Source organism: Mytilus galloprovincialis, chromosome 9 (assembly GCF_965363235.1).
Source record: "Mytilus galloprovincialis chromosome 9, xbMytGall1.hap1.1, whole genome shotgun sequence".
In the NCBI taxonomy this organism is placed as follows: domain Eukaryota; kingdom Metazoa; phylum Mollusca; class Bivalvia; order Mytilida; family Mytilidae; genus Mytilus; species Mytilus galloprovincialis.
Genome location: NC_134846.1, coordinates 30,130,722 through 30,141,457, shown reverse-complemented (window position 1 = coordinate 30,141,457; position 10,736 = coordinate 30,130,722). Strand labels below are relative to the sequence as shown.

The 10,736-nt window shown below is 31.6% G+C and overlaps 1 long non-coding RNA gene across 1 annotated transcript; it reads left to right on the top strand.

Moving 5' to 3' along the window:
- The first annotated feature begins 6,448 nt into the window (after positions 1-6,448).
- LOC143046727 (uncharacterized) lies at positions 6,449-10,207 on the top strand. Its single transcript, XR_012969247.1, has 4 exons — positions 6,449-6,585; positions 8,792-8,866; positions 9,322-9,449; positions 10,107-10,207. It is a non-coding gene; the product is annotated as an uncharacterized LOC143046727 (long non-coding RNA).
- Positions 10,208-10,736: the final 529 nt, after the last annotated feature.

Here is a 10,736-nt window from a genome sequence, read left to right as displayed (position 1 = left end):
TAATGCAAGTTTAGCCCTTTAATGTTAAAGATCATATGGCTTTACATTGATGTTTTATAGATGATTTGATACCGGGAAATTGGTGGTCTTACTTTAATTTAAACTATGTCAGCTATCTAGTTTTATCTACAACAAAAAGAGCCAGTTTTGTATTCTTTGATATCAAGTTCAATTCTCCACGCAGAAACGAACATAGTTTTCTGTGTCCAGTAGCATCGTAAACATTCTTAAAATATTTTCTCGTACAATGTCAGGACATTGGTGGACATGCAAAATTGCAAAACCACACGTTTACAAATGAAAATCAACACTCAGACTATTTGGATTGAGAGTTGTCTCATTGGCACTTACACCACATCTTCCTATATCTTTATAGTTTTAAAGTAGGACAATAAATGAACAAAAGACAAACTCGGGACACAGAAGTACAAACAATAGACCATCAACTCTGAAAAATAAAAATAAAATAGAAACATGGACCACGATAAACATGCAAGGGCGACATCTGAGAGTAAAGAGAACTTGCGTCTTGCAAGACACTTTCCGTGAAAACAATTTGATATGAAGACAATCTTTTGTTTCAGTTCTTTTTTTTTTTTTTTTTTGAAATTTCCAACAGGAGGCATTTGCCTCATTTGCCTCAATGTAGTTACGGCCCTGAAACTAATAAAAAATAACAAGGGTTTTATATTCTTTACAAATGTCTTATTATTCTTATTTTATCTTGATTCATTTTGAGAACTCAAATTGTCTCAATGACATATTGCACATTTAAAGATTTTTGAAAACTGGGAGTTAGCTGGCAATTTTTTCATGGTGCTTTAAACGGATACATAAGAGGGTTCCGAAATTCCAACAATACAAAACATGACAAGTGAACTTTCTTAATTTATTATCAGTAGCCGAGAAAAGGGGGACCGATATATCTAAAAATGGCAATATTTAACGGAAACTGTCAAAACATATTTTAGAATGATAACATTAGATCCAAAAGAATATATTTGTATGAAATTTTATATTTTTTAACATAAGATTTCTCAAAATAATGATGTGCAGCAAATTCCTTTTATGAACATTTGGCTTAATTGTGTATTTAGCTATATTTATCGAACCATTCGCGTTCATAACTAAACGCATCGAAGCTTACCGTATATTTCGCAATAATATTCATTGAATTTATGACTCTCCGTTCGGAAAATAGGTTGATGTTCCTAATTTATACGACGATATTCGTTGAAATATTGAACAAAAAGATAAATTCATACCAACAACTGTGGAATAATGTATTGATTATAAATGTACTTTGTCGGTAAACGTGAAATTTATTTGTACGAGCTTTAGAAACAGGACGAAAAGCGAGGCTTACCGAATTTTCTCCTGTTTCACAGCGAAAACTAATACATTTTATATTTCTGACAATGTGCATATATTGTTTATAATTTACACCTGGTATTTGAGCATAAGTTGTTTAAATCTTAACCATTGTCTTTGATTTTTACAATTATTGAAACGCGAACTCGAAGAAAACCCCAAAATGAACTATTACCCAGAAAGAAATATCCATATTACCGATTGATCAACATGGAAACGGGTAGCAGGAAAATTTATTTGTACATGTACAAACAAAGCAAAATAACAATAACTAGCTAATTGCAGGATAAAAGCGAAGTACTTAACTGTAACCATTTTTTTAAAACTTGTGAAACATTATGGGTTTTTTGTTAAATGCCATAATAAGATCTATTGTTATTTATTTCTTTGTCATTTGGTTTCTCGTGGAGAATTGTCTCATTGGCATTTATACCACATCTTTTTTTTATAGATAGTCAGTTTTTTTCTCAAATTCAAAGGGAAAATTATGTTATGATGACCATTTTAGCAACGAAATTATTTATTTATTCTTATAGACAACAAAATAAACGATATGCATATCACTTATAAAAGAAATAATAGAAGAAAACATTTCAATTTACTATAATATGTATTTTTTTGTATCGTTCTTGATGACACGGTTCGAAAAGTTACCGGACCAAATACGGATAAATGAAAGTCATTATCTGGAGTTTCAAGTTGCGGGATTTAATTTCGAGTATGGCCAGCGAAGGTGAAACAAGTCTGATAACCCTTTCATTTAAAAAAATATATGTGTATGCGTCATTTTTGTAGATTACAGGATAATGCAGTTTTTAATATGAAAAAAATAGTTTTTTTTTAGAAAATGCAGCTTTTTGTTACACCCTTCTACCTGTCTGATCTAAAATCGGATCAAATTTTTCCAACTTCCTTGTTAGTTTTAAAACAATTGTCAGATAAGAGGGGCGGGTCACCTGACCACCCCTTTTCAGGACACCCACCCGTCTCAACACGCCTTGTCAGGGACGGAGGAAACAATAAGTCTTAGGAAGGTTATTCAGAATAGTATTCACAACTGTTAAAGGAAATAAACGAAAATAAAATCTTAAACATTTGTAGGATTTCTTAGCTGCTACATGAATCGTGGGAGACGTCATTACATTTGTAGCATTAATCCAGTACACGTTTCTCGCTAGATGAAAACCCTACTGGGATGGTAATAACAAATCATCCTGGTCTCTTGTGAAGAGTTGTCACATTGGCATTCGTACCACATCTTCCTTTTTATATCGTATTGTTCCTTTCGGTTGCACCTCTTGAAAACTAAAGTCGTATCTGTATATTTGTTACAATTTTCAGCAAGAAAAGTAAACAAATTTTTAAAGCATGCATGCATAACGCACACTCTTTAAGTAGAGCAAAATAATTTCCCATAAAACTAGATACATTGTATGTATATAGCATTTTTACACCAATCAATATAATTAATATAAAAATCCACAGTTTGTTAGAAAGGTCAAACTTTTAATTTTCTTCATTTTCAGGTGTTTGCACATAACGTAATAGATGTTTGGACATAATGTAATAGGCATTTGCACATAACTTACATGGTGTTTGCACATAATGTAAGCGGTATTTGCACATAACGTAATAGTGTTTGCACATAATGATGTAGTTTTTAGACATAACTTAATAGGTATTTGCACATAACGTAATAGGTGTTTGCACATAAGGTAAACGATGTTTGCACATAAGGTAAACGAGGTTTGCACAAAACGTATTAGTTGTTTGCACATAATGTAAAAGGCATTTGCACATGACGTAATGAATGCTCACAGAGAGTATCAACTGTTCGGCAAAACGCATAGGAATTATACCATGATGTATTGTGTTTTTCACCGGAGATACATATGTATAAACACAACATAACGCCAAAAGACTATAATATCATGAGATTTACATAGAACAAAGGTGTATCAAAACAAAAGCTTTAGAACATTTGACATAACAATAACACTTGAGACAGGATGCAATTATTAACTGACTTACGTAAAAGAAGAATAGACACAGCATAGATAAAATATGAGAGAATGTATAGGTGGTTGATCATAAAGTTTCGAAGTATTCACAGAATATATAGTTGTTACAGCATAATGTAATGCATATTTTGCACAACAAAGTTTAGTAATGACATATCATACAATTGTTTGACCAAACAAATTACTAATTTTACATAACAAAGAGATGTCGTGTGAGGAAATAAAGGCATCTGCATATAACATAAAGAAGAAATGACAGGACGTAAAGGCAAATCGACATAACACATTAAATATTTACACTATAAGACAGTTCCGGCGTTCCATAGTTCTACCCTAGAACTGATCCTGACAGTTCTAGCTAGAACTGACCAGATATTTGGTCAGTTCTACTTCTAGAACAGTTCTACGGTTAGAATTGATTTCTAATTCTACGGCTAGAATTGATTTTTATAAATTCTACGGCCAGAATTGATTTATAAATTCTACGGCTAAAATTGATTTATAAATTCTACGGCTAAAATTGATTTATAAATTCTACGGCTAAAATTGATTTTTATAAATTTTACGGCCAGAATTGATTTATAAATTCTACGACTAAAATTGATTTATAAATTCTGCAGCTAAAATTGATTTATAAATTCTACGGCTAGAGTTGATTTGTCAGTTTTAAGAACACTTTGCCTTAATATAAAGGGTTGAGTAAAAAAGCGATTTAAATTATATAGCGTTTGCTATTTTGCCGGTCTTATTTCAGATCTCCGTGACGAGGTTATCCGAGGCGTTGAAAGGGATATTGTCTAGTGGTATGAAGGAGGTGCTACTGTAGAAAAACAATTTAGATTTTTGCAAGAGAACCTTGAAATTGAGTTGCATCGTCATCCTCGTATTGTACTGTATTTATGGCTGGGTACATGTGATTTGACGGTAAAAGACGGTGGTCTAATACAATTAAAATCGACAGATAATTCGTCTGCTAATGAGCTGATCTAAAAATTCAGAGAAATTTATGCTTTTGTTAGAGGTTTTCCTACCGTAGAACTTGTATTATTGGAGCTACCCCCGTATTCAATTTTGAAAAACAACAAATATAAAGGTTGTGAAGATACTGAATATAAAGAAGATATGACAAAAAGTTGAATGAGCAAATAGGAGTCGTTAATATCGTAAGTTTGTAAGAGAAACAACTCTCATTTATAGGAAAGAATCACCAAAATTTGCACTTGATATTGAAAATACGAGAAAAGCTAGGAACAATCATGCTAGATACTCTTTCCGATTTACAACATTTTATAATGATGGTATTCATCCTATTCCAACTCTTGCTAGACTTTGGCTGTTGAGGATTTGTCGACGAATGGTGACCGACTGTGCATAATTAACAGTCATTTTTTTGTGTATATATACTATGTGTTATTAATAAAACTGTAAATAAAGAGAATTTTGGTCCTTGATCTATAAATAAAGTGAATGTTTTGGTGTAGATTTTATATGCTTGGTGAAAACAGTCTTGCCATGTTCATCAAAATATTTTTTTGGTGAGAACTGTCTTGCCAAACTCTGAGATTATAACTTTGCCACGATGAGAAAAAACTCGTCTTTATTTACGACAGAATCAATTGAAAACGGGCCAGACTCGAAACAAAGTGAATCGGTATCCAATTTTTTTTTAATGATTCATTTTTGAAGGCACATGTTTTAACTGAACTGTTTTCTTTTCAAACTCCATTAAACGATTCATTACAGGAGCCAATTATAACTCATTAAACAGCAGTTAGACAAACAGTAAAACTTCCGTTTTCTGAAATTTCTTATATTCAAGAAAAAGAAGAACTACCCCCTGCACAAATATCATTTCAACCAGAACCTAGCGTCGGCACGTCGCTTCAACACTCATTAAATAATAAAATGGAAAGTTTGGCTACATGCTCTAAGTTTCACGGATATCCTCAAGATAATGGTAATACGTTTTTGAATTCGAATCTTTCTCCACATTGCATGGTTTATCTGAATTTAACCTTACTGACAAGCGCATGCTAGCTGCTTTTCATTTACACCTCAATAGTCCGGCTTTAACGTGGTACAACTCATTAAGCGATAGAAGCAAATCCGACTGGAAAAGTGTCCGAATTCTTTTTAAGGAGAAATATGTAAATTTCTGTGGGCATGGGGCTAACGCACTTATGCATAGTAGAATTTTCCAGAACTTGTCTTTGTCGTCCGGTCAAAGCGTGGTGGATTTTTTTATTGTCTAATTTATGAAAAGGGTAAATTACTCGCCAAGCCGGAACATGAAATGCTCTAAAAATTTATCAGTGGCATACCGGAGCAAATGTCATTTTTGTCCGCGCAGGGATGCCTCAAGACATGTAAAACGCCCTCGCTTCCGCAAAAATGGCAGAAGCCTATGGTTATAGGAACCATGACGAGTCTGTTAATGCCGCGGGATTGTTCAAAAACAAATTTCATGACAATAGAAGAACCGCAGCTGATCAAAATACTGAAGTGCGCGATTTGCAACAACAATTTCAGGAGTTAAGCGAGCTTGTAAAAACTTCATCTGAAATATCTGAAATAAAGGATCAAAAACAGACATTAGCGTCTCTGTTATCAAGCACGAATGTACAGAATAAGCCACAAGCTACAAATGACCAACAAAATACCCCAGGTCGTAACTATACTTATCCAACAAATGGCGGACAAGTTACAAATTATCGCGATAATTTTTCCGGACCGTGTTTAGGACACTCACCTCTGTCTGAGAAAATAATCCACGGTCAACGCCAAAAGATAAAATCGAGAATGGAAACGGGGAATGTGTCAAAATGACAATATTTTTTCACTGAGATGTGGGATTTTTTCGTATTCAATTCAATGAATTCAAAAACATCTAAATACAATAAAAAGAAAATCAAGTTTCCAGCAACTTAATAAGTATTACATGCATAAAATATCTTATCACGCAATATTCATATTAACAAACATCTGCCACACACGACGCAGTATAATTTAGCATGTTTAGAAATGCAAAAGTAATGATTTTGCAGCGACTGTTCTTTGCAACTGTTTTCCTCCCTCGCATACCACAGCATTATGATTATTTCTGCACTGATCACTATTGTTTGCCTTTTTGGAAATGCAAAGTTACAAACTAATTCAAGTCGCCAACATTGTGTTCCGTCTAGGTGTCACACAGGTAAGGCCCAATCAATGTTTATCAGTTTATTATTTAAGAATTTTAATGTGAATGTTAATATTATTAATTTTTTTTATGGTTTAAAGCAAAAACAATGCATACTTATTTGTAGTTTAGTACACAATTTCTTTTTAACAAAAACTATATCCTTGTTTAGTTATAGATGACCTCATATGTCATATCTGTGTGTTCGTTTTTTCTAGCTGGTTGTTTTGGTTTTTTGACGGCGCAAACACAATCTTACAATCTAAGTATTTTAGTCTCTGATGCATGATTTTTTTCTATTTTTAATTGTTTTGGCTTTTAACTAGCGTTCAGTACCTGCGAGTACTCTCAAATCGTGCTTTTGTAATTTCATTTGATCTCTTGATACAATTTGTGATGCTTTTTTGTTATTTAATGTTTACTTATTTATGTTTCGTCTCTCTATTTTTAATATATATCATATTTGTTTATTGTGTAGTATGGCTATAAGTTTTCACTCCCGTTCTCGTACTATGAACAACAACATTAATTATATTATAAAAGTTATTTTCGTTCTTCATTATCGTACAAAATTATGTTCATTATTCTATTTGTCGGCATTTTATTCAAGGTTAAAAAAAATTATTCTGAACTTGATTAACATATTACCCGTATTTTATTAATTTTGTATTTACATTGTGTCATAGATTAAATGTATTCGTTCAGTGTATATTCATTTGTTTGTGTTAACATGTCTTTTGATTGAGTTAAGTCATTTCAATTAATGTTTTATAGTGTACATGTGTTTCTCTATGTTGTGATGTAAAACTATTGTTTCAGGTTAGGCTAAATTTTGGTACCTTTTAAAACGTGTATTCCCGCTGTATTTGTTTCCACCTGTCCTAAGTCAGAAACCTGATGTTCAGTGGTTGTTGTTTATTGATGATATCCATAAGTGTTTCTCGTTTCTCGATCGTTTTTATATAGATGGGACCGTTGATTTTCCCGTTAGTCGCATTTGACCAATTTTTTGAAATTTTGGGTCCTCAATACTCTTCAACTTTGAATTTGTTTTTGCTTTCTAACTATTTTGATCTGATCGTCACTGATGAGTCTTTAATGTAAACGATCAAAACGCGCGTCTGGCGTATGCATTATAAACCTGGTACCTGTAATAACTACTTACACTAGTCATTGTTTTGCCCTTCGTTTAGAGCTTGTTGCTCGGTGTGAACAAAGGCTCTACATTTGAAAATGCCTGTACCAAGTCAGGAATATGACAGTTCTTGTCCATGCGTTTTTGATGTGTGTTGTCATTTGATTTTGCCATGTGATTATGGACTTTCCGATTGGATTCTCCTCTGAGTTCAGTATTTTTGTGATTTTACTGTCTAAATTCACGGAATCAATCGACTTAAAATGTTTTTAGATCAACCTTACCTATAACTCTTGATTTTTGATGGTTTTTTTGTATAATTGATTGACTAAATATGTATGCTACATATTAAAATACAAAAAAATCTAAAGTTATTTAACACAGGCAAAAATGTTATTACAAAAAAGTATATCGACCAATGTGTGCAGCAAGTTCAATGATAGTACATTTATTAATACACATTTTGTTTTACAATGTATAAATATATGTGCACGTATTCATTTTGATCATTTAACCTAACATAAATTACCGTTATTAATAGCTTGTGAGAGGATCAATTTAAACTTTTGCGAAAGATACGGACTCAACTATTCTCACTGTTTAGTAACACTGCAAACTGTTCATAGTCTGACAAGACCATATATTTTGAGAACCGGTTTTCCTATATCATTGTATATTCAGGCCATATCAAAATTAAAAAGTACTTAAGATAATATTTTATGATTTACCATATTCAGGTCATATAGAAAATTATCAAGTACTATACTTAATCAGACTTACAATATTCTATTAAGTAAAGTTCAAACCAAAGACGAGTACAGTTAAGTACAATTTAGTACTTTCGAGATTATTTCGAGTCTTGTTAAGTTAAATATGTGCTCGACCTAATTAGTCGAGCACAAGAAATGGTCTTTTCAGACTGAGTAGTTTGTATAGTGTGTTTCCAATATTTCAAAACTGTTTATTGACGGTAATTATGATTGATCAGTTAATGCAAAAGTAATTTGATTGATTGGTTACATTATTCATTTATTAAAACACTTTATTATTATACAAGAATTTTTTCTGTGTATGTTTACTATACAGGCGTGTGTTTTTATGGAAAGGCTGCTGAGAGAATACTGGTATTGGCAAAAACTGATTGGTATCCAGAATGTCATAGTAAGAAATACCTTTACAAAACAATAACACGAATCAAGAGGAACACTAACTAGCTTAGCAATTTAATTCGAATGGATATTACAATTACACAAAAATAAAGGCAACAGTAGTATACCGCTGTTCAAAACTCATAAATCTATAGACAAAAAACAAAATCGGGGTAACAAACTAAAACTGAGGGAAACGCATTAAATATTAGAGGAGAACAACGACACAACATAAAAATGTAACACACACAGAGCAAATTCCTTTTTAAAAAAATTGCACAAAAAGGAAATTTGTTTTTACAATTTTTAACATTTGCATTATGTACATTTAGTATACTTTTAGTATTCATATATTTATTACATTGATAAAATTCAAAGACATGCATCTTAATAAATATGATTTTCATATGATATTATTAAGCTTTCTTCCGTATTGCATATGATTCGTTTTAATTTTATACTTTCTAGAAGGACGGCCACGTGACTGCAACGATATTCCAGATTGGTGTCCAAATGGCGTTTATAAAGTTTATCCTAGACATACTACTGGATTTGAAGTGTATTGCGAAATGAAAATAGATGGAGGACACTGGACTGTAAGCTTTAGTTTATCATCTTGTAAGACTGTACGTGTTGCTATTCGACCAATTGACTAAAGGTAGCACCACATTTAGTCCTGTCTAAACGTATTCTATTTTATTTATTTATTTTTATATTTTTTTTATTTAACTTTTTAAGTTTCCATACTTGATGAATTCCTGTTAGTTGATGTTAATTATTTAACTTAGACCACATGACTTCAAACAAAAGTAGAAAATGAACTTAAACGTTTAAACAGAATTAATAACTAACGATTTTATGAATTCATTGAATAATTTGCTCTTGGAAATTGTTCCGTTTTTTTTTGTTTTTTTTTTTCTGTCGTCTTTTTCTTACTCGGATAATAAAATGTAAAACTAAAAAGCAGAAAATAATATCTTTAAATACTAACAGCTTTGAATAAAAAAAAGTAAGTATGGCAAACAGCAAATAACGACCACCAACAGATATATAAAGAGCTGGTACAGGTACATAGAATTATGCCTGGTTAAGCACGCATAATTAGCACGAACTTTTCGTTTAATATAACGTTCATACTAATAGAATTATTATCATCAAACTGGATCGTTGTGAATAAATAACTCTTTAAAACACCAAATGATTTATTAAAATACAAAACAAATTTTAAGAAAAATACTCCAAAATTACTTCAGGTTTTCCAAAGACGAGAAAACGGGTATGTTGATTTCCTTCGAGGGTGGAACGATTACAAACATGGGTTTTGATATCTCAAGCATGAATTCTGGCTTGGTAAGCTTTTCTTATCATTCTAAATATTGATAAAAAAAAGTTCTAAGTTGTTATTGCGGACCCAATGGTACTTTTTAATAGATTCACCTGATAGTAACTGTCTATTTAAACTTTTGGCATTCTTTTATCCCATTGAACAAATACAACAGCTATTGTTCTCTGTCTAGTTTGTTCTCTTCTAAGAGAAATCTATCATTCATTGATTTATTTATCTGAGTAAGAAATATATCTGCTTAATAGATAGAAATAACATGTCTAGCATTTAAAAAACCTGCCTGTGAGTTTGTATTTTTTAATATCAATTATACATTTTCAATCTGTTGAAACAGTGATTTAAACACTGATAAAAGTTGATTTTTGACAAAATTTTCAACATTGTTACTATTAAAAAAAAATAATTGTGTGTTTGACAAAAAACCTAAAAATGGTGATGCTTATATTAAGGCCGCCTTAAACGTATTCTCTAACTAACCAAAAACTAAAATATATTTTTATTTTTTTTCAAAAAGCAACTTTTTATGATTAAATTAGTG